The 24860-nt window shown below is 35.3% G+C and overlaps 1 long non-coding RNA gene across 1 annotated transcript in view; it reads right to left on the reverse strand.

Moving 5' to 3' along the window:
• The window catches only part of LOC136846502 (uncharacterized), a 270671-nt gene that overhangs the window by 182107 nt on the left and 63704 nt on the right, over positions 1-24860 (reverse strand). The window contains exons 2-3 of the long non-coding RNA XR_010855418.1: positions 4235-4338; positions 3914-4022 (exon numbers count right to left, since the gene is read on the reverse strand). This is a non-coding gene — a long non-coding RNA (uncharacterized lncRNA). The remainder of the gene's footprint in view (positions 1-3913; positions 4023-4234; positions 4339-24860) is intronic.

Here is a 24860-nt window from a genome sequence, read left to right on the forward strand (position 1 = left end):
GAAAAATTTTTACAAATATGTATAATTTTTTACATCTGTTCAATACATTCTTGAATTTTGTACTTATGATTGTAACTAATTGAAATTCTTAATAGAATGTTAACAATAATTACTTGGTATTTAGTCTCCAAAATCCAAAGCTAATAAAATAATGAATTTTCGACTTCATATTACGTAAGCCTTAAAATTCTTCCTATTATAGATTTTTACAAATATTGCTTGATAAACGCTAATAAAAATGCATTGTCACCATTGTATTTAAAACTTGCGAATCCTTTGGTCATTTTCAATAAATCTAGTTTGGGAAGACATTCATAACGACAAAAATGCCATCTGGTACTTCTGTATTCTGCCTTAAGTGTTTTTTTTTATTGTAGACTTGCAGCCCAGTATTGGTATTTTCCTTTCCTATACTTTCAGTTTTCATTATTTTCATAGTCCTCTGAAAGTCGCAGCAGCGATTATTATAAGGTACTACTCGTTAACTATAAATTTGAATGTTTTTTCATTGCCGATATCAAGATTTCAGCTGGATCATTAATTTGATTATTTGAACGTTATGATACTGCAATAGTAGTAGTAACCGGCAGTATATGGTGACGTGATTAGTAAATTTTTCAATTCAATAAAGCGGGAATAGCTTTATAAAATTAAAGTAAAACGTGAGCGGGATTTTAAACAGCTGCAAAGTATTTGGCTACATCGAAAAATAACATGTCGTCTGTGAGGATCTGGGTAATCGAATTTTAAGTGTTTATTTACATACATGAACGCCCTGCAATCTGGGTCTAAATTATCAGGCCAGAAGGCTGAGCTTCACAAGTTTTGATTGGCAAAACAGTAAATTTTTTAAAAACAAAAAATACAAAGAAAAGGAAGATAGTTGAGGCTGCTCTCATGAGGGCAGTACCAAATTTTAACCTAAATGATGCCAACTAAGCTTGACAGTTTGTTGTCCTATTATGTAATTCTAGCAGCCAACCTGGATACTGTGAGGTCGTTGAATATTAAACAATTGTTGTTAATGGTGGAGGTTCGGCAATGACCGAAGGTGGCTATTTATATTTTTTTTAAGATTTCTGACTTTCCCTTTTTTATTTTATTATTCTGTAAGCACTGAAGAGGAGACCAGTTGTCTTGAAAATGTAGTGAATTTTAACGTTAATATTTTTCCTAAATACAATGGGATTCTTTTTTAAAGGTCCTTATAATTTAACCTCCCAAGTTCACTGAAAATATAAAACACAAAACTTGGTTTGCAGATCATATTCAAATTTGTTATTCTGATGTGCTTTTACTGAATGTAGGGGTGAATACACTCCTAGTGTCCATTATAAATTCAATCCAATTACCCTTTTATGAACGAATTCCCACATAAAAGAAACTGCATTAATAAGTTACCAAGACACTAATCCATTTAATCAGTCATTTAATTCATAGCATGCACACGGAAGGAAATAAAGATTTACCGTATTCTTGTATTTGCATTTCATATCCAGGTATTTATTTCATATGCAGAATGGAAGGAAATTAGCTCTATTTTTAATTATTTTGTAAATAAAAGATCAATAAATACGAACGCTCATACTTTCATTTCATACATTTTTAATTTTGCACTCCTTGTTTGATATAATGGAAAACTGCTTCATTTATACTGACATTGCGCAAGTTACCGTTGAAAATTTTAAATTTTTTCATCAATATAGCTGAAATGATTTCTTGACGTCCCCATTTTTTCTTAATGGGAATGTGTCTCATCTCCTATTCATTTCATACATTTTGCACTCCTTGTTTGGCATAAGTAGGGAAAACTACTTAATTTACATTCCGCAAGTTACGTTGACAGTAATCTTTGCATCACTATAGTTAAAATCTGACTTTTTACTTCTACATTTCTTCTTAACGGAAAAGTATCGAATCGCCTATTCATGTCCTGAAAGCAAATGAATCTCTAAAAAAACTTCAGGAATGTGGTAAAAACTACAACCGAAATAAACACGATGCAGATTACGCTACAGTTACAGGCTAGATCAAATTATGTTGAATCATAGGATCGATACAAAAGTAAACTGGAATCACAAACGATCTGACAAAAATTCTGTTGAGACGGTAACTCCCTAAACTAGTAGATCTCTTACCTTGTTCAGAGCTGTTTGAATCTAACAGTGAGCAATGCAAGCTGAAACTTTTAAATTGTATGATTATTCTATTTACATAACTTGAAACTGAGAATACAGAATGGAATAATAATACAAATAGCTTTAAAAGTGGAAGATTAGGCATTTTTAAAACTGAAGCTCAGTAATTCTGAGGAAGAGCCCATTTAAAACAGATCCAAATGTTAATTAAACTAAAGAATGTTTTAAGTTTTTGGCCAGGGGTACTAGACAAAATCCAACTAGTCCAAGAGCAATGTTACCCAACACCAGTTAAAAAATAAAGCGGTCAAAGGTACCAAACAAATTCTAGCATGTCATGTGATCAAGGATATATAACTAAAATGCTGACAAGTGGCCAAAAGTACACAACAAATTCTAACAATTCAGGTGGCTAAGAGTACCAAAAAAAAATTCTAGCACGCCCAATGGCTAAGAGTACTGAAAACTTTCTAGCAAATTAAGATGTCAATAGTACCAAAACTTCTATTAAGCCAGGTGATCAGGGATATCAAATGAATGCTAACAAGTGGCCAACAGTAGCCAACAAATACGAAAAAGTAGTGTCTCACGGTAACACAAAAATAAAAAAATAAATAATAATAATAAATAACTAAATGCTTACAAGTCAAATGGCTACGGGTATAAAATAAACTGCCATGTGTACCACCCAGTACTATTAAGCACAGCGGCCCGTGGACACCACATAAATACCACTGAAAATGGCCATGATTACCAAACATGTGCTATTAAGTAGGATGATCATGGGTACCAAGGAAATGCTGAAAATCATCCAAAGGTACAAAGAAAGTGTTAGGTGTCATTTGGTACCAAAAATGCCAACAGTCCAAGTGACCAGTGGTTTGAGCATATGACAGAGGTCAATTGGCCAGAGCTATAGTTTTATGCGAAGGTCCAGCCAAAGCTGGCCTTAAGCTCCATTGATACAAATGGTGAAAAGTCGAGGAACTTTATATTTACGGTAGGTTAGCTCACTGTGCAACTAAGTACAGCTTTATTCATTATATTACTATTATAAGCAAGCATGGGTTTGTTCATTAGTGTTACTGAAACCAAACAGAGGTCTGTTCATTGTATTATTGGCAGATATCTAATTCAATCAAGTTACCAAACTTCAAATACTGACAAATTAATTACATTGATTCTAGCTATATTTAAGTTAGTTCAGTCTTTGAACACAAAGATTCAAGTATGTACAAACGAGTGTTACATTAACTCTTGTGTATTTTTAATCGATTGGTACAGTAAAGCTACGTTAATTCTCCTTACAAGCTGAAGTAAGTCTGCAAAACATCATTTTCACCAAAGCTGAATTTTTCCATACGACTGATTATTTTTAATCAGACCGAAATAGTTTAGGATTGCTTAGAAAGTTTACATTAAGTCCGGACAAAATTTATAGGATTTTAGATTTACGCTACTAAGTTATACAAATAAGATAAAATTCTAGTTAAAACTCATTTCCACGACAGTCATTTACTTTACTTTTGACATTCTGAAACAAAAGCCAATTTACTTGAGGTACTTACAAATTTTACTTTATTACACTTACATCCCGAAAGAAAATCCTAATTAGTCGAAACCTCCCATGAACCTGCCCATAGGTCATATGACCTATGGAACAGGGCAAGGGAGGGGCCTCCATCCCTACTGGAGCACCGCCCCTGTACGGGTGGAGGTAAAAATAAAAAATTAAAAGTTGGTATTGAAAAAGAAATAAACCTTAGAAACCTTACCTTTAAGTATTATGTCAAACTTTGTAGTTTAGAAGAAGGTATTCTGGGAATTATATTTCTAACCAGAGGTTCTCATGACTTCAGAATGAAGGTTTGTATTCACCAACACCTGAAAATATGAATATTCGTCAAGCATTGAAGATCATCATTGTTAAACAACCTCACATGATTTACCGAAAGACACATTATAACCAAACCACACTTTGGCACGCTTTAGATAATATACAAAGATTAAAAGTCTAAACTTTTGCTCAGTAATTTGAAATTTCACCAGCACGCGGTCTTATTTTTTACAAAGTACGTGTCACATTGAATACTGACCTTCTTAGGACTAAGGGAAGTTACGGCTGTCAACGAGAAAAACTGCACAAAAGGAGGCGTAATTCTGTACTACGGAAAAAAAGATTTGCTGAGCACGAGGCAATCTGAAAAAAGAATTCAATTTGTAATATGGAAATAGGATTATGATCCGTGGCTTGTTAGAAATAAAATGCGGGTATTGTAAAAATTGCGATGATTATTGAATAAAGTCTATTACTATATGAAAATGTTCTTAGATGCAGTAATTCAATATTGCAAATCAGACAACAAGGAATAAAGTTTTTACACTGATGGCACGCTTTGGTACGACATCGAAACTATATGTTAATTAAGCATGTTAAGCCAACTATATTATACGTAAAGTAAGGTAGTTTAAGCAGCTGTACCAACGCGCCTCTTAAAACCAAATAATAAAGTAAACATAAAAAACTTGAAGTACTATATAAATATTAATTATTTTCTTTTATTGATAAAATTTACAATAGAATCAATACAATGACTTCATATGCATTCATATATACAATATACACAATAACAATTTACAACATTTACAAATAACAAAGTATGAAAGCTTTATATCCTAACAGTAACTTTTTTTTTTTCAGGAAATTTATTTTACAATAGCATTAAGTACATATTCTTTGGTAAAAAGGTTGTCTAATATATTTGCATAAACTTTACTCAATATAAACTTCGTTTTTGACATTCTATTCCCTATATGAGCAATCAAGTTTGTGTTGTCTGTCAATAGGCGCAAGGATCGACCAAACCATACTCCTGCTACGAAATCTGATAGTAGCACCATTGCTGTGTTTTCGTCTTTCTTAGATGGTGTCTTGAAATCCAATTTAAGAATCTTTAGTAAACTATCAATTTCAATTTTACAATAGCTTTTTAGTATTGACCTTAACCAAATCAGAATGTTTTATGACGGACAAAAATAAAATATGTGCATGTTGTTTTCAATATAACCACAAAAGACATTTATCTTCATTCGAGATTTTCATCATATGCAGTCTATCTTTGGTATTAAGTATTTCATGAACATATCTATAAGCTGTATCTCTGCTCTTCTTATCAATGTACTTATTATTTACATACTTCCAAATCTGGGTCCAATTAAAAAGCGGGTACAATAACTCTATCTTTGGTTTATAGTCTTTACAGTTCATAAGTAACCAGTATATTTCTTTAACAGACACCTTAGGATGATTCTTTAAACGATATACTCTCCTTAAAACATCAATCATCTCACTATAATATGATGTGATAAAAATAGTAGTCTCTATAATTTTTTTCAGTTTCCATCAAAACACTAGCTTTTATTTTACAATAGAAATACATAATTTCAAAACCATACCTTATTTATAAAAATCTTGTTAAAAGTACGGAACATAATGGCTTTCGATTTATGTAGAATATTCATCATGCCTAGCCCACCTTCTGTCTGTGGCAAAAATACAGTATTTCTTGCAATTAGTTCACAGCTTCCATTCCATAGGTATCTAAATAAACTTCTCTGTATTCGTTTTGCACAATCCTGTGGAACTGTATATACATGTGACACATACCATGTTTTTGCTAAAATTTGACAGTTAATTATAATACATTTTTGGAACACAGTCAGCTTCCTATTCCTAAATATACCTATCATTATGTTTATCTTACACTCTAGATTACTCCAATTTAGATTAACGCTATCGTGATAATTATTACTATGATAAACACCTAGGATTTTACAGGAATCATGAAGGTAATGACAGGCATTTATTGGCCATGCTGATTTGTTTCTCCATTTCCCAATGCCTAAAATTGAAGTTTTATTTCTGTTCGGATTTGTACCACTTGCCTTTTCATAATCTGTGATTATATTAAAACATTCTAATATTCCTTTGTCACTAGTAACCATGATAACAGTCATCAGCATATCCTAGAACAGAAACGTTTAAATTATTCGGCAAACTCAATGACATGTCAACAAGCTTCTTTTTCATCATCCAGTAAAAGGGTTCCTGGTAGATGATAAATAAAATCATGGATAATGGACATCCTTGCCTTACTGATTTTTTTTATGGGAAATGGATCAGAAATATTGCCATTTATGCATGGTGCACTTTCAGCATCTGTGTAAAGCATTTGTATTGGCTGAATGAAACTAGGGTCAAAACCAAAGTTGCTCAATATAGCATATAAAAGATCATGATCCGCACGATTGAAAGCTTTAGACCAGTCTAGATTTATTAAGGCAGCTTGTTTATCATTATTATTTGCATAAAACATAATCTCTCTCATAATGGAATTCAAGTTGATAATTGACCTATCATCTACACAACATAACTGCTCGCGGGAAATGATTAAATGTAACACATTCTTCAATCTATTAGTTATTATTTTTGCTACTATCTTAAAATCCACGTTTAACATCGTTATTGGCCTCCAGTTTGTAATAAAACCTAAGTCTCCTTCCTTCGGCGTAAGCGTTATTATTCCTTTATTCATTTTGGAGATGGTCTTTCATTCAAAAATAAACTTTACTAGGCTTACAAATTCGATTTTTATTTCCTTCCAAAACATTTTGTAAAAATCAACAGTGAGACCATCTATTCTATTCCCGGACTTTTACCGTTCTTCATCCCCCTCAATGCTTTCAGTACTTCAGACTCGGTCACTTCTGAGGTTAAAATATCATTTTCACTCCTATCAATAACTTTATCTACTAAATTTAAAAATAAGTCTTGAAAAGGCTTATCACATTTCTCTTTTTTAAAAAGCTTTTCAAAATATTCCCCTATATTTAAAGTAATAGCCTTAGGGTTTACTATTTCGCTACCATCATCCCTCTTTATCTTATTTACATACGATTTAGAGTTTTTCTCCTTCCCTAACAGGTATATATGCTGAAACTTGTTCACCCTTTAATTTATCATCCATCTTTGCTCTAATTTTGACTCCTTCGCATATCTCATCTTGAATACTATTTATTCTTAATTTCAAAGAGTTCACTAACGAAAACTTGTCTTTATCATCCATCTTTGCTCTAATTTTGACTCCTTTGGAAATCTCATCTTGAATACTATTTATTCTTAATTTCAAAGAGTTCACTAACGAAAACTTGTCTTTACTTAATACACCTTTTCCTATTTCTTCTTTTAACTGGTAGTTCAGTAATTTCAATAAGCCATATTTTTCTTGGTTAATTTACTTTGAACATGTGATACAGAATGGTTTAAGCCGGGCTTTCGCATATTCCCACCAACAGAATATTTCCAAATCTATCTTTGCTCCTCTTAATATTATTCCAAGTCATAAGAAAACTGTCTCTTACAATATCTTTATCTAGAATATTATTATTAAGTTTCCAGTACCCTTTCCCTGGCGAAGCTACATTTTCTAATTTCAAAGCTAATACTGTAATACAATGGTCAATCCAGCTAACAGGGATATTTTGAATGTTTACCACATGGTTATGCAAATCTTTTAAATAAAATCTATCCAGCCTTGAGCCATAATTCTCCCTAACATGAGTATACTCCACCTGGTGATGATATGAAAACCAAGCATCTTTAAGTTTCAAATTGCTTTTCAAGCTTACAAATGATTTTGACAGAAGTTTACTATGTGAATTTGAGCAATCCCTGTTACAGGTAATAGAATTCCAATCACCACCCATTATGATATTGCTTATATTGTTCCTTAAGAAATAAAAAGTATCTGTATTAAATAAGTTCTCCCTATCTCTTTTCTTACTATTCCCAGCAGGAGCATACACATTTAATAACTGAATATTAACATTTGAGTAACGATTATTAACACTCATAACATAACCATCCATATCATTTTCAAAACTCAAAACTTCCACATTAGATGTTTTATTAAAAAAGATAGCTATTCCACCCTTAAGCATTTGTGTATAATTAATCAAACCTTTGCAATACTTTTCAACATATTCCAGTTTCCCTTCCCCTTTTATATTGTGCTCTTGAACGGAAATTATATCAAGTTTATAAAGAAACAAAGTTTATTATTTTAAAATTTGCTTATTCAAAGTATTAAGTACATTTAATGTGGATGAAATGAATTTTGTATGTTATGTAAAAAAAACATATACAATACTAGGTTAAAGCATAGTACAATAGTAGGTTAATTTGCTTTAAGCTTCTTCGTACACTTTCCTGTTTCATCATCTGATGATAAATTCAGGTTCATCCTTTCCATGTCTTGATGCTGGTCTTTCTTCAGCGTTATCTTAAGTTTAATGCTAGAGTCTGTTTTTGTATGCCACGTTCCAACTTCTATATCAGTATAAATTCTGTTTGGGATGCTGGTCTCTCACAATGTTTCCTCACTATCCGTTTTTTCCTTTTCTTTTCCATTTACTACACTTGCTGCTTCGTTTTCTGTTAATACCTCCTTTTCTTTACCATATTTATGAATCTCAACATTTGTTTTAGACGTGTGCAAGTCACTGACACCTATTGGTTTGGAAACCCTAATTCCTGGCCTTCCTTCATCGTCATCATCCTGTTCGTATTCAAGACTGTCCTCAACAAGATCCCTTTCGTCCTCATAATCTGGCCGACCATCGATTACCCCTCTCTCCAGTTTGCCATGAACATTTTCTTCCCTCATGCAGCAGCAGTCCAAAGATTCCACTGAGACAAGATCTTCCCTCGTTTCTTTCCCTAGATCACTTCCAGCATTCCTTTTCGTTGTGCCTTCCCCAACTTTTATCGAGTCGTCTTCATCCTTTTCTTTCTCAGCATCATTTTGTGAATTATCCTTAACAATTTCTTCTGTTGTGCAATCTAATACCTGCTCTTCCATTGAATTAGGTTCCTCATCCCAGTCCTTTCCCTCGGTTACTATATCTGTAGTTTGATTTCTAAGTTATCTCCGCTTTCCTCAACTGTTGCATTTTCTACATTGTCTTTATGCAACTCATTTGCGTTTACGTTGGTTGCGTCCTTTCCTTCCGTAGGCAGGAGAGGGAACTCTCCTTGTTTAAACTTAAACCTTACATCTTCGTATTTGCAGTCTTTAGCCATGTGACCTATTCCCCACACCTAAATCATGTACGTTGCTGCCCATTATACAAGATAGTTAAAGTAAATCCGAAAAGCGTAATAGACGAAGGAACATTCTCTTTTAGTCTCATGCTAGCTGTCCTGACTCCCATCAATAGCCCTTTGAATGGTCTGTAAGCATATTTGTTTTGCCTGATTCCGTCCACTTTGCCATATTTCGATAATACCTCGATCAGCTTTTCATCTGAGAGTTCGAAAGGAGCAGTCCTTATTGAAACTTACGTAATGGATGTACTATGGTTCACAGTCTTTACATTTCTCAACTGATCTGAACATACCTCTTTGCCTTCGTATTTTTCCATGAGATCATTAAACACATTTGGTACTACTTTAGCAATTACTCTATTATTCTCTTCCTGGTTATAAAATGAACTATAATCGAGTCATGAACCAATTTCATGTTTGAAAATTACATTCTACCAACAGCATCCACAGAAGGGTATGCAGAAAACTGCAACCCAAAGGAGTCCTTTCTCCCAAACGGTGCAGTGTATGACGTCATACTGTTACACTGAAACTAGTCACTGAAAGACTCAATAGATGGCAGGTCGCCATCAGGCTTCCCAAGGCAATAAGAGGGGCCACCACTCAAAATAAGAGAACTTAACGAAGTTTTTAAGGTTTATAACTGCACTGTCACTTAAACCACATTCACTGTGCTTACTTCAGCATTAACAGCACATATTCACCGATCCATCACAACATTTTCTCGGCGAAACTGCGTCTATAGTCCCAGAAATAAGCAAAAATGAGCAGGAGCAGCAACAAAGTTGTTTACCTTACGCCTTCTTCCTCCAAACTAAATATCAATCGTATACTCAACAGTAAGTCAAACAAGCACTATAATAGCATCACAAAACTTAGTTTAAAGGACAAATTACTGCCTAGTCTCTAAAAGGCTTTAAGTAATAACACTAAAATAGAACTTACATCTGGACAACAGCTTGCAATCGAAATATTAAAATTCATAAGTTAGACCACAGAGCTTTTATAACAAACAACGCAAAGGAAGACTTAGTCCAGTCTGCAAGAGTTCCAGTTTCTTCAAATGGCCCTTGGTCGAAATAAACGTCGATTCTCGTTGACGATTCGTAGGTTCCACGCATCAAAGAATATTTCCGTCGCCAAAATAGCTTATTTCTCCAAATTTGCAGATTAATTATCAACAGAACAGTCATATCTTCGTCCAAGAACACCGTAATACTAATGTGTTGCGTTAAGACTGAAGCGATTTCCGTTAAATATGGATAATTTAAGCTTTCGTCAGTTTTTCGTCACGTCATCATCAAGGACAATGCTGTCCGAATTACCAGACGTGGACGATGTACACCAGAAACAAATGCTTTCTATGTTTTCGCACACCAGAAACGAATACTTTCTACGTTTTTGTACGCCAGAAACAAAAACATTGTTTCTTTAAGAAGAAGCTAAAGATATTCTACTAATAATTTAGTGATGGGCTATTGATTCTGTATTCTATTGCTACTAGGTTCTTTTGCTAAACTTGTTTCTTTGTGTCATAACAGAAAAAAATACTCACTTTATCAGTCGTGAATGAAAATTCTTCAGGTTTGCTGAATAAATGGTTTACGATGAAAGAAATACCCTTCGTATCTTATGTAGTTTTCGTTGTATGTATCATTATTTTATTCTCTCTTTATTATTATTAATGATATTTTCAAATATACTACTCTTTTTCCCTTGCAATTTCTTTCTAAATTTTTTTCAAGTGAGAAAATGTCGAGGATATCTTTAAATTGTTCTATTATACTATGATGTTCTGCAGTCTATATAACCAGCGAGAGAGAGAGAGAGAGAGAGAGAGAGAGAGAGAGAGAGAGAGAGAGAGAGAGAGAGATGTCACAGAAGTTAGCATTAACCATCACTTATTATTGCTTTTGTAATTCTGTTGATGGGTTCATTGCATTTTACCCATAAAACCATAGCGACCCTCTCAAATGACTTGCGACCCATTCTTGGGTCACCACCAAGAGTTTTAGGAACCACTGACCTACTCTAAAAACAGTTTTGAAACTCAGCGCACTTAACAGCGCCTAAGAAAAAAACAAAAGAGAAAATGAAAGTAACGATGTTACTAAGAAAAAATAAAAGAAAAAATGAAAGTGCCGGAAATTACTAAGTAAAAATAAAAGAGTAAATGAAAGTGACGAAATTACCTAGGAAGGTAAATGCAGTGGGGAACGAGGGAGGTCAACGATGGAAAAGAGGACAGGTAATGGAACTGAGAGACTTGAGGTGAACCTTTTGAGAGCGGACAAAGTAGGATTAAGGAGTTATTGGAATGATTTCAGGTTACCAGCTACTAGTTATGTCCTAGATTCTCGGCTTCAGTCCATCAAAATAAAATAAAAAATAAAACACCGGGAAACAATCTTGGAACACGTTTCAAAGAATCTAAATAATCGTGTTAAAATTTTATACTGAACTGAACCACTCGTTTATAGTACCTCTGACACTTAGGCCCGGACAATCAGTCCTATTTTCATTCAATTTCAACTATTTCATTTCCATCCAATTAATGTTTGTAAACCTTCATTCTATTTGCAACCATTCAGAATCGGTTTCCATTATCAGTTCTGTTCATAACCCCCTCAATCTTCATTAATGTTAGTTCTTCATTGGACGGGTTGGTATCGTTCTCGGCTAGCACTCTGCTGGGCCCGCTTTCGATTTTCCGAGAGGCCAATGAAGAATTAGAGAAATTTATTTCTAATGATAAAAATTCATTTCTTGTTATAATGTGGTTCGGATTCCACAATAAGCTGTAGGTCCCGTTGCTAGGTAACCAATTGGTTCTTAGCCACGTAAAACAGGTCTAATCCTTCGGGCCAGCCCTAGGAGAGCTGTTAATCAGCCCAGTTGTCTGGTTAAACTAAGGTATAATTAACTTTTCACTAATGTTTTACATTTCTTATACACCTCATAATTCACGCCAGACTTACGAAATCTCATTTTAATTATGCATTTTGTAATCGTAGAGTTGTAGGTTTGGCTCTGGATTCTCCTCGGCAATGATCATCCTGTATCTCTCTAGCAGGCACTTCTGTTCCATTTAACCAAACCTTTGGCAACAGAAACACAAGGTGACTTGATATCTACCGCTTACATTTTACTTCCCCGCTCTGGTTTTATTTAAATCTTGCCAGCAATTCTTGGCTTTCAGCAAGTGTTTATTTCTTGCAATCAGGTTGTTTGTTAGATTTCCATTTTACTTCACTTGACACATAACATAATTCTGGGTGACAATTTCTTCGCAGTGTTTATAGTTACGTTGTCAACATCATCTGTCTTACGATCAGCGTCATCTCTCTGAGTTTAATAATTAATAACTATTTTCCTCTTTGTAAATTTGCTGTCAGCAACTTGAATTCCTCCCACAACGTCAACTATTTCTTTTAACACTCCTCTCATTGTCTGAGTCTTGGCAATCAGAAGATTTTCTTAGCACTCTTCTTCCTCTTCTTGACTGCTTCAGTATACGGAGAAATTTACGCCTCAGCAATGAATACCTCTCCTATCCTGCTGATGACCTCATTTTTCACTTCATTCACCTTTGCGTAAACGTGATTAACTATCTACCCTATTGTCAGTCCCATTTTATCTTTCAAAGTTTCCCACTCATATTTCAGATGATCTCTCAGCACTTTCCAATCAACACACATCGCAAATCCAATTTACTTTTTTAGGTTTTCATTTTTCACTCCATCAAGACCGGCACATTTCTTGTGTGCTCTGTTACAAAAGTACAAAACATAACACTAATCAGGCACTGTCCGTCCTCCACCCGCATGGCACGAACTGCAAACACCCATCATGGGATGGAATTGATAATCGTGTTAAGTTTAAGTATACCGTAGTTTAACCAGACCACTGAGCTGGTTAACAGCTCTCCTAGGGCTGGCCCGAGGGATTAGATTTATTTTACGTGGCTAAGAACCAACTGGTTACCTAGCAACGGGACCTACAGCTTATCGTGGAATCCGAACCACATTATAACGAGAAATGAATTTCTATCACCAGAAATAAATTCCCCTCATTCTTCATTGGCCGGTCGGAGAATCGAACGCGGGACCAGCAGATTGCTAGCTGAGAACAATACCTGCCCGTCCAATGAGGAACTGATAATCGTGTTAAGTTAGCCTTAAACATTAAGAAGTCACTGTATAGTTCCCAAATAATCACAAGGGACAGTTTTTTAGCCACTAGATGCAGAAACAAAAAGCAGACACGCCCGATCGCCACCACTACTCACAACTAACTTCAGTAAAATTTAAGTGAAGTCTAAGTATTATGACCACTTCTTCCGTTACAACTAAAACTCTAGTGATGAAAATATGAAGGACTTAGCTCTATATTCTGTTTTTAGATTGGTTGCTTGGTAATTAAATGCTATAGCTACGTGGTAACAAAAGTCCACAATCGCATCTGGATATGGCATTTTATTGGTTATAGACCCATCTTTCAAGAAAATATCTCATTACCTGTTTTTCTTCTTTTATTAAAATATAATTTTACAATTCTGACAATTTGTAATATTGTATATACACCATAATATGTTTACATAAGTAAAATTAGTAATTAAATTATATTCACTACATTACCTGTTTTGTCTTGCAGACCAAAGCTAAGTCCTACGTGGTTTCGCCATTATATTTGAAAAGTTTGATTCATTGTGTAATGAGAGTTCAGTGTCCCTCCGAACGGAAACATCTTGCTTTTCATCATGAAAGAGGTATAACTTCAAACTGAGATGCTAACGATTATTCAGACTATTGATTTGATATAAACTATGGCCCATTGATTTGATATAAACTATGGCCCATCCTTTCAGGATCTTCACTCAGATGTGATTTGATTTTGGCCTAGAATGCCATTTTCATATTAAGTGGCTTGCTTTGTGAAACAAGGCACAAAATTTTAATTTGAGGAGACTCACTATAAGCAGCTAATCCGATTCCATACCCCTCTAAACCCGGTTACCCCAACACGCAGATGACCACACCTGGGCAGACTTCTTGTTTCGCTGAGCTGTCATTAGTAACGCATTCTCACCCACTAGCAGAACTGTTCTGATTAAATGTGCTTTACGCCAGTTGCTTATTTGCAGATGTATGCTTCTGAGATTAAGAACTTGAATCTTTCAGTACCAGGCCTGGACCAAAACTATCAACAGGGATAACACAGAATTTATTAAAAATCACATAAAAACTTATGACTGGAAGCAGCAATCGTTCGAAAGCGGAAGCTCCATAGTTTCAGTTCCTAATTCGGCTCGAAAGGAGAAAATATTTTTGCTGCATCGGACCGTACCTGCGTTAACAGCGGAACGTATTTGAGGTATTCTAATCAGCTGCGGAGTTTCCTCTTTGATGATTTTGTGGCTGATTTTCTGAGGAGTGATGCAATCACTTGAGATACTTCCATCTCAAGAGAAAATTCTCTATTTATCTTTCTGTATTCTATTTTTTTTCTTATCATACTTACTAGGGTATTTGAAGCTGCCAAATTTTAATCTAATAATACTTTCAGTGAGTAGCCTATCATTTACTGAAATGGAAAAACCAATCCACAGTTATGCAGCTATACAAATACATTCAAAAATAAAGTTCTCTGTGTTAGCTTTATTTCTGAATATACAGTATTTGTACAGTTGCAAAACTGTGTATTGGTTTCTTCATTTTAAGACTCATGCTACTATGAGTATTTTTAATTCTTAAATACTAAATTTTTATAGCTACGATAAATGACATTGATCCCAGCGCACGAGATTTGGCCAGAAATCCATGCATTTTCCAGACGTAGACATCATTGTCGAACATGTTGCATTCCACAGAAAATAACCCAATAATGCTGGTGGAATAACTGTATAACCCCTTTTAGCACTGAAGCTTTGATCCAGATGACATCGCGGGGGATACTAAAAGTAAGGTCAAATCGCCGGGACTTAGAAAGGCAGAACGTTTGACTACGCTTTGTAGAATCAAAAGAAAAACCTCGGAGTTCATTCTGGACACAAGTACACAAAGAGAATCCATGAAGCAAAGGTAAAGCCTTGAAAGCGATGCTCCTCTTCACTGCAACTCTTCTGTGAGTGGCAGAGTTTTTCGCACTCTGCAACAGAGACAGCCAACTGGAATCGCTTTCGATCAGAACACGACCTTTGATGAAGCCTTGTCTGCCAAATAAGCCAGGTTGAAAGACGTCGTCAGGGTACATGAAATACCGATGTCCCGCTAACAACGTTACAAAGGAATTAGAATTGATTGCCAGTGATAGTTTGTTGACAACTGTAAAGTTCTCTCTCCCTCTCTCTCTCTTGACGACCAGTGTTTGATTCTCGAACCAGACGAAGAGGGACGAACGGCCTACTTCCATAAAATCCTGTATACCATTGTTGACCCAAGAATTAATTCATTACCTAGTTGTTAGTCGACAGCTGTGGGTCGCATCTAGGGAGGAGAGATGGAAGACATGTGCTCATGGGTCGTCCAAATGCATACCATAACAACGGGAGGGCCTTGACGAGGTGATTCACCCCACTTGGGTGAAACTATTCCCAAGATATTCTCTCTCTCTCTCTCTCTCTCTCTCTCTCTCTCTCTCTCTCTCTCTCTCTCTCTCTCTCTCTCTCGAATTTTGGACAGCAAGGCATCGCCATATCAGGTACGAGTTTAAAGATACTTTCAAGCGATTTTTCTCTGTACAAATTTCCGCAATTGATTCTTGTGAACAATTTAAGTAACTTTCATACTCTACCTTAGGTTTTCGTGTTTTCAACCCTTTCCAAAATGAAAATTATTTGAAATAACTTGGAAACAGAAGAAAAAATTACTGAGAAAATGTCAATAATAATGGAGAGATATAAATCATAATATTGGATACAGTGAAAGGAAATGCAAGATGTAAAGAACAACCATCATCACGAATAGTTATCAATTACACTTGAAAAATTTTCACTCTCCTTTCGATGATGAAATTATCTTCTCATATAATAAACAGAGGCCAGTCTTAACAAAAGAACCGTAAATCGACAGTGTTCAACCAAATACCCAGTGCTTAAGCATTAATAGATTCTTTTCAGTTACCCCTTAAACAGAAGCAAGGACGAATTTGTCCTGGGTGTACAACTCTTGTCCTTGTCCAAGAATGCTGACTAAATGGTCCTTGAAGGTGACGTGACTACAACTGAAGAAGTGTAATAAAGACATATCATCTCGGGAGTTTTAGTTTTTAGTGAGTGGTGTTTAGTGTTCTTGAGGTATTAGACGCGGGATCCTGGTATCATATAGACGGTTGTTTAACTTGTCTGGTGGGTTCTCTTGGTGTTGTATATTTGAAAAGAAGGAAGGGTAACTTTCACTTGAGCTAACGGTAAGTTTTCATTCTTCTTTGTTTTAAAACCATATTAGTGTAACTTTATCTTTAGACGCACTTGAAATATTCATTAGTTACCTGTATTTTTCATTTCGTGATACAGTGGATATATTCTCGTAACATATTTATTGAATTAGTCTTTGTCGTGGAAGTACCTTTTGCCCTTAAGTTTGTAAAATTTATTCCAAATTTGGATATCGTTTAACTTCATTGTTTTCATATGGGTTTCAGTTCTAGGTAAAGGAAATTTTGAAAGCAATTCAATAACTATTTTTATTATTCTCCTTATTGCCTATGGATTTTTTTTGACGTGTAGCAAGTGGCAATGCCTGTGTATTAGTGTAGTTAATATTTTAGTAATGGATCATTTAGTTGCATACTACAAATTCAAACTTTTTCAGGATCTGGTGAGAATGGCTAGTTATTTTTCCTAACTGCACGTTGCGTTTTTAGACGTGGATGTGCTCATTAGTTTACAACTTTACCTTTCTAGGAAGGTTAATATTCGGTCTGCTATATGGTTTAAAATCTACTGCCACTGCTAAAATGTATTTAGTCTTTATTATTTGCTTTTAAGGTTTTTTTTTAAGTGTTGATTTTTTTAAAGTGTTGATTGTCGTTTAATCACAAGAGCAAATTGGTTTATGTTTAATGTGAAAATTTACATTTTTCAGATGTTCGTAGCTTTTATCAAACAACTCTGAGGAATGATCTATTCGGATCTGCATTTTGAAACCAGAGTAGTATTTTCGAACTGCTTTCGTGGAGGAAAAAAAATGAAGACCATCCAGGCTTTAGCAATCTAATTTTGGGATACTCGCCAAAGGTAAGTCTCAAGTTTTTCTTTTTTTACCAAACCATGTAACTTTTTTTTTTACCTCCACCACTACAGGGGCGGTCCCCCTGTAGGGATGGAGCCCCCTCCTACGCCGCGCTCCGTAGGTCTTACGACCCGCCGGTAGGGTTGTGGGAGGTTTTAACTAATACAATTTTGCTTTTCAGGTGGCAAGTTCGTTAAAGTAACCATTTTTAGAAGTTAACGTACCGTAACTAAATTTTCTGTTGCTTAAGCTTTAAAAGCTTGAAGTAACGTAACTGCTTGCTTACTTTTAAAAATTAGAAAAATTATTTGTTAATTCTAAGCCGTAGTTCCGCGGTGAGCTAGACTATGACAATTGACGTTTTCCTGTTATTTTACTTGCTTTAAATAACATGCGTTACAAGAATTTAAAGTAATATTTTGTCGGCCGGCTGTAACTAATGTAATTGACCTTTGAAGACTACACTACCGACGGGGTAGAGCTAAGCCCACATTCGCGGCGACCCCACCCCCTCCATAGCTAATACGGCAAAATTGTAACCAGTAAACACCCCTAAAAATACCAACCTAACGTAGGGTGTTTACTGGTTACAACTTTGCCGTATTAGCTATGGAGGGGAGGTGGGGGGGGGCTTGCCGCGGAATGCCGGCTTAGATCTAACAGTCGTGTAGTCTTCAAAGGTCAATTACAGTTTAGTTACAGCCGGCCGATAAAAATATTACTTTAAAAAATTCTTGTAAAGCAAAGCAAGTAAAATAACAGGAAAACGTCAATTGCCACAGTCTAGCTCACCACGGAACTACGGCTTTGAATTACCAGTTATTTTTCACTAGTTTTTAGGTGTCTTTCTACGTAATTTAAGGTGTGCAGCGAAAAGTTATCAATGACTGGTAATTTTTTTATAACCACTGTTGGCATAGGCTTAAAGTATTTTGCTTAGTCTAAAACTTCGGATGATCGAGCATCAGTTTAGGCTAAATTTTAACTTTATAGATTTCCATTTTGAGTCTTCATCTCTAGAACCTGGAAGGATATTAACTTCTAAATGTTTTAGTACTAAAATTAGTTGATTTGTAATTTTTTATTTAAACAACGTTATTATTTTGCTTTTTAAATGCTAATTTGGTCCCATTTTTTAAGATTAACGTTGAAATTTTTGAATTAACGTTAATGACAACGTAATACTTAATCAGAATTTGAGGTTTTTGTAACCTTGCTGAACTAATCTTACCATTTATACAGTTAACACACCTCTGTTTAGATACGGTTTTGGTACAAATCTTCTAACCTTTGCTCATATATAGTAGCTAGTTGACTAATAACATGAATGAACCTAAGTTAACAATACAAAGTGATTTGGCATTATGCTGTTTGTGTAAGGCCAGATTTTATTTCGCTTAGTTTTGTACACATCATCGGCCACTGCGCTTGTTAGGATTTTCTTGGTATCACTGACCATTTGTCCAGATGTGCTTCGATATTCTTAGTCAAAGGATTTTAAGGTTCGGTCGGTTGTCAAGTTTGAATCTGGGTCTTTCAAAAATTTATAGGTTTTCTATAGGTCAAAGGATTTAAGATTCGGTCGGTTGTCAAGTTAGATTCCATCTTTAAAAAATTTTACAGGATTTCTGACAATTTTAAAAATGTCTTAGTTCCAAAATATTGTCTAAAATATTGTAATGACAAATGTAGTTTATTTTTTTCTTAAACGAATTTGTCTAGATAATGGTATTCAAGGCTACTGGCCTGGCTCGCCGTAATGGATTCAAACGAAAGCTGTGTTTGTGGCTTCGAAAGGTTAGAGGTTAGGAACCACCGACAATAAAGGCTGCTGTTCTGACTTCTCATACAAGTCAGTCATAATTCCGAATCTCTCTCTCTCTCTCTCTCTCTCTCTCTCTCTCTCTCTCTCTCTCTCTCTCTCTCTCTCTCTCTCTCTGTTCTGCTTTCAGGACAAGATGATCTGACATAATTCCACTAGGAATAAATGACTTAAATAATGTGGCAAAGAACTGGACGAAAATAGAATGTTTTGACAACTGATGAAATGTCAAGTAAGAGAAGCGGTTTGTGATGTCATACAACAGTTGTAAAATCAATAAAATAAAATTTTATAAGTCTATTTTCATTCTATGATTAGAATTTTCTTGGAGTTTTCAAATAAATTAAGTGAAATGCCAAATTACGAGGCCTATCTTTATAGATAAGTGTTTTCAACACAAGCCGGACTACATTTGTCAACATAACGTCCGTAAAACATTATTTCCGTGACGCTACTGATTTAGATCAATTACCCAGCTAAAATTAAAACAGAATATAGTAGTCTTGAGTTAAATCCATAATTGTGCACCTAGTTTACAAAAGTAGTGAATCTGAGGAAATTCATGATGAGGCAAAAGTTGACCAGAAACAGGTTAAACACTACAATGTGTGTGCAATTAAGAACTAGGTCTTTAAGGATACACAACGCTACAGTATGATCATGTGAACTTACAGATGCTGACAGTGTCGTGCACCAAAGCACAAGTTAATAATATCTTACATTATATTGGAAGTTTCATGATAATCCTTATAATTGCGAAACAGTCTTTACAGCAGTAACCAGCTAAATCTGGACTGGTAACTACGACAACGCAGCTGATTAAAACAAATTAACCATTGCAATAGGTGAACTAATACTGCACAATGACTTGATACAATTCTTGAAAATTTAAAACAAATCAGCGAGACTCTCAAAGACAAAATTAAATAAGGGATCTTCAGAGATATTGAATTTTGGGCTGAATATCTGCTATATAGTCTGGTTTCTAAATAGTTCTCTGGTCCTTATCCAAGCTTAATCGTAATGTACTGACCACTGAAATTAATTTTGTTAGAATGGATGAAGCACAATCTTATTAGAAATATTGACCAGAAAATTTAGTAAATATTTGTAGTTAAATAATTTTAAGGTTACGGGCTTCAGTGTTTAGGACGGAATTGATTTATTAGACTTTCGTACACCCAATGGCTAAAAATTGTTTGTAAATATTCAGTATGTGCACTTCGAATAAGATCCATTAACTTGGAGGAGATCTGAAACCGAGTCCGCAAATTATTTTTACTAAGAAACTTACTGAAGGTCACGTTTGACGCCTAATTTCTGAGGATTACGTTTAGATAAACCAAATAATTTACACACAAGCTTACAAGCCACAAAACACTAATACTTGTTCCGCTGTCGAGAGTGAAGCAAATGGTTTAGGTATTGAACGACTGGGAAATAGGTAGTTTGATCATTCGTTAGGTACTTTGTCGAAGTGGATAACGCGTGTGTACCTTTTCGATTAAATTGTTTCAAAGATATTTTTACAAAGATATTTTTATTATGTAATAGATAGGCAGAAGCAGGGGTGGTAGTATGTTTTATTTCTTACCAGTGATACCTAATATACAGCAAAATTCAGAGTTAATTATGAAATGACGTATACCAGTTTAAATCTAGAGCTATGTGGTTTGTGATATGTACCTGAAGTACTCTTAAACTGGTATTGCACTACTATAAAATAATTATTAAAATTCATCTAATATCAAACATAATGCATTACATAAAAATATTAGGAGACTTATGGCCTGTCCACACTAGCGGGCATGCCCGTCAGGCACTTCCGGCCGTTTATGTTTTCTCAAGCTTCCGAAGCAGTGTTACCAGACAATCGCATCGCTCTGGCTCCATACTCGGTCGGTCAGTTTAGTGGAATGGGTTATGGGAACAGTGTTTGCCCGTCGGGCAGTGCCCGCTAGTGTGGACAGGGCTTCAGGCATTAACCCCAGGTGAGAAGCATTTAGGACTCAAGATTCTGTACTTGAACAATTCTGTCTTTAAACCATTCACAGTGGGGTCTTATGGGGCGTATGCTGATGGTATTGGTCTATTGTGTCCACCTGCGTTCAATCTACAGTTGCTGACTAATCAAGCTCAACTGGTTAACAGCTGACATAAGGTTGTTTCACCACTAAAAAAACAAAATGCAATTGGTTTAGTTTCAGTAAAGAAAAAGTATCTCTGAGACTCTTCATGCTGGAGGAACAGCCCATTCAGTTTGTAACATCCTTTAAGTACTGTATAATTCAGGGTGATCTACAAAATACTGATATACAGTAGATTGTACACAAGGTAGATTTTACATAATCCACCAGTTCTTTACGACAATTTCATTTTGAATTTAGTAAATTTTTGTCGAAACAGTATTGTTTAAGAATACATGGTGGTGAGTTGTGGACTGGTTGTCTGCAGGTCCTTTGAAACAGTTTGCAGTAGCTTACTATAAGGCAATTAAAAAGATCCAAAGTCTCCACTCAAACGGCAGGGCTGCTCACTATTGAGTATTTAGTAAAAAAAACTGTAAATTACCTACAGGGTTGAGGTTGTGGGCACGGTGAGAGATTTTATGCAGTATAATCACACAGAGTGCTTACAAACCTCAGACCTGTAGGAAATTTTAAGTTATTTTAACTAAATACTGAAAACTGAGCATCCCTGCTTTTTGCTATAGTGATCAGATTCTTGAGTGGTGACTAAATCTTTTTAATTGCCTTATGGTAAGTTACTGCAAACTGCTTCAAGGGACCTGCAGACTTGTAATACCAATCCACAACTTGCCACCATACATTTGTAAACAATATTATTTAAACAAATACGAGATTACTATTATCAACGAAATTAAAGTAAGATTTACTATGATTTACTAAAATCTGTCTTCAGTATATCTTAAATTAACCCGAATTTTAAATCCTCAATACTTAAAAGGACGTTATAAACTGAATGGGCTGTTCCTTCAGCTTGAAAAGACTCTCAGAGATATTTTTCTTTGTTGGAACTGAACTCCTTACATGTATTTCCATTGTTAAAACATTCTTAAGTCAGCTGTTAACCAGTGAACTCAACTAATTAACGACTGTAGTTTGAATGCAGCTGGAGGCAATAGACCAAAAAGTTAAGTATAGCTTAGTTTTACCAGACCACTGAGACCAATATCAGAGCATACGCCCCGTAGGAGGGTAGTGCCGTCAGTATTCCCTCACTTGGTGCATTGTAGGCGTTATTAACGGACATTTACAGCGTGCCTTCGGTCCCTAGCTGCACCCACTTTTTAACCTTTTGCTTTATCTCAATTCCCTCTTCCATTCTTCATTCTTGTAGTTCAATCAATCCAGCTCCCTCTTTTCACTGTCTGAACATCCGGAAGTGACCCAGTTCTTGACTTTCCAGCCTATATTTCATAAATCATCATCATCAGCGTACGCTACAGTATTGGCAGAATTGTTGTATAAATATTAGGAAGTAAAGCAGGCAAGACCCCTAACTGTCTTACGTCATTACAACTGTAAAAGGACATCGGCACTGCTCTTCAAACCCTACGCAAACTTCCTGGTTATTGGGACAGAATTTAAACAGGTTGATACACATCTTTAGTATTTTAAGATCCATCAGTCTCAATATCTTATGATTCTCAATATGAAAAGCTTTTCCAATATCAATACAGCAGGAATGTACAGACGAACCAGATTCAGCACAGTTTAATACAGTTTCCTTCATTACAAGAAGAGAGAGAGAGAGAGAGAGAGAGAGAGAGAGAGAGAGAGAGAGAGAGAGAGAGAGAGAGAGAGACTGGTGACAAAATTAATCAACGCCCCACCAAATCCTTTTGGATTTGCATTCAGTATCAGATTTTGTTTTTATTTTCACATTACATTTGTATTTACTGCATTTTGTTTTGTTTTAGGAGATGATCTGACTTGGCAGTAATAACCTTGATATTGAACAACATACTCTAATTGCAGTTTCCAGCGGAGATGGGCTATTCGGAGTATTTCATACATACATACATGTATATATATAATATATATACATATATATATATACATAATATGCATACATATACATACATTATATAATATATATATATACATACATATATATATATACATACACATATATATATATATATATATATATATATATATATATACATACATACCGTATATATTGCTAGAATTTACGAAACTACTAATATTAATTGTAGCATTAAATATCCACTCATAAGGCTTTCGTAAACTTTTCTATTACAAATCTCTTTTTTTAATCTACGTGTTCAAGTTTTCATTTGATCTCAGCGAAGTATGTCTTACTCAACAGCCATGTCCATTTGCATCACTATATTTGTCGTACGATTAATCCCATAGCCGAGAGAAATCTGCAACGGAGAAAAGTTCCGAGAGAAAGCATTCACAGCAACACTTTCCCCTTAAGGCGAAAGTGAACCATCTACGTCCGTCATTCTTCCAAGCCTGAAGTGTTTCCAGACATGTAAATCCAACGACGGCGCTTCTCTCTTCTTCTTCTTCCTGCTTTGTAAGACTTGAGGGAAAAGTATTTCGCTCGTTACTCTGTCCCCGGTCTCGATGTTTTCGTCTTTCCTTTCTTACAATGTTTTTTTACTTTACATCTACCCCTTAAGGTTAGTGAAGACTATGTTTTTTTACTGATTTTTCTATGACTTTCTTTTTCATGTTTGTTTATGCTAAATATACTTTCTTCTGTATCCAACATTCCTATTTATCTAATCTTAAATGGCTTATCATTTATTTTGACTGTTATTCTGCAGACTCATTTTTTATTCAAGAAACGTGGGCTCCTTCTGTTAAGGATTATAACTTTCAAAACAATTCTTTTCATATTTATGCTTCTTCAGTGAAGAAAATTAAAGAAAACAGAATTTTCTGAACACGTTTAGAATATAATAATCGATTTAGGAAAACTGGTTCGTACAAGGATATTCGACAGTTTGCCACTGTGAATGCGTAAATATTTGAGAGAGAGAGAGAGAGAGAGAGAGAGAGAGAGAGAGTATGGCTATTTAAGGAAAGGATTCGGATATCTCAGAAGGAATTTTCTTGAGACATTGCGCCTTGGGAGAAATTGCTGATTGAATTGGGCAAGACCATTAGGACTTTCATTACGTCACAAAAAAGAGAGAAGAGACAGTCGAACCGCTGACCATTTTGTCTTCCTTCCTTTTTCTTCCTTTTCTTTGAGAGACAGACCCAGTCATTTAGTGTCGGGGTTTTCATCCAGGATTTAATCTAGAAGACAATCCCCCGTAGCTGGGTAGTGTCGTCAGTGCACCTCACGTGGTGCACTGTAGGCATTACCTAAGGGTGCTTGCAGCGTCCCATCGGCCCCTAGCTGCATCTTTTCATTCCTTTTACTGCACCGCCGCTCATATTCTCTTTCCTCCATCTGACTTTCCACCCTCTCTAACAATTGTTTCACGGTGCATCTGT

This window comes from Macrobrachium rosenbergii, chromosome 15 (genome assembly GCF_040412425.1).
Source record: "Macrobrachium rosenbergii isolate ZJJX-2024 chromosome 15, ASM4041242v1, whole genome shotgun sequence".
NCBI classification, from domain to species: Eukaryota; Metazoa; Arthropoda; class Malacostraca; order Decapoda; family Palaemonidae; genus Macrobrachium; species Macrobrachium rosenbergii.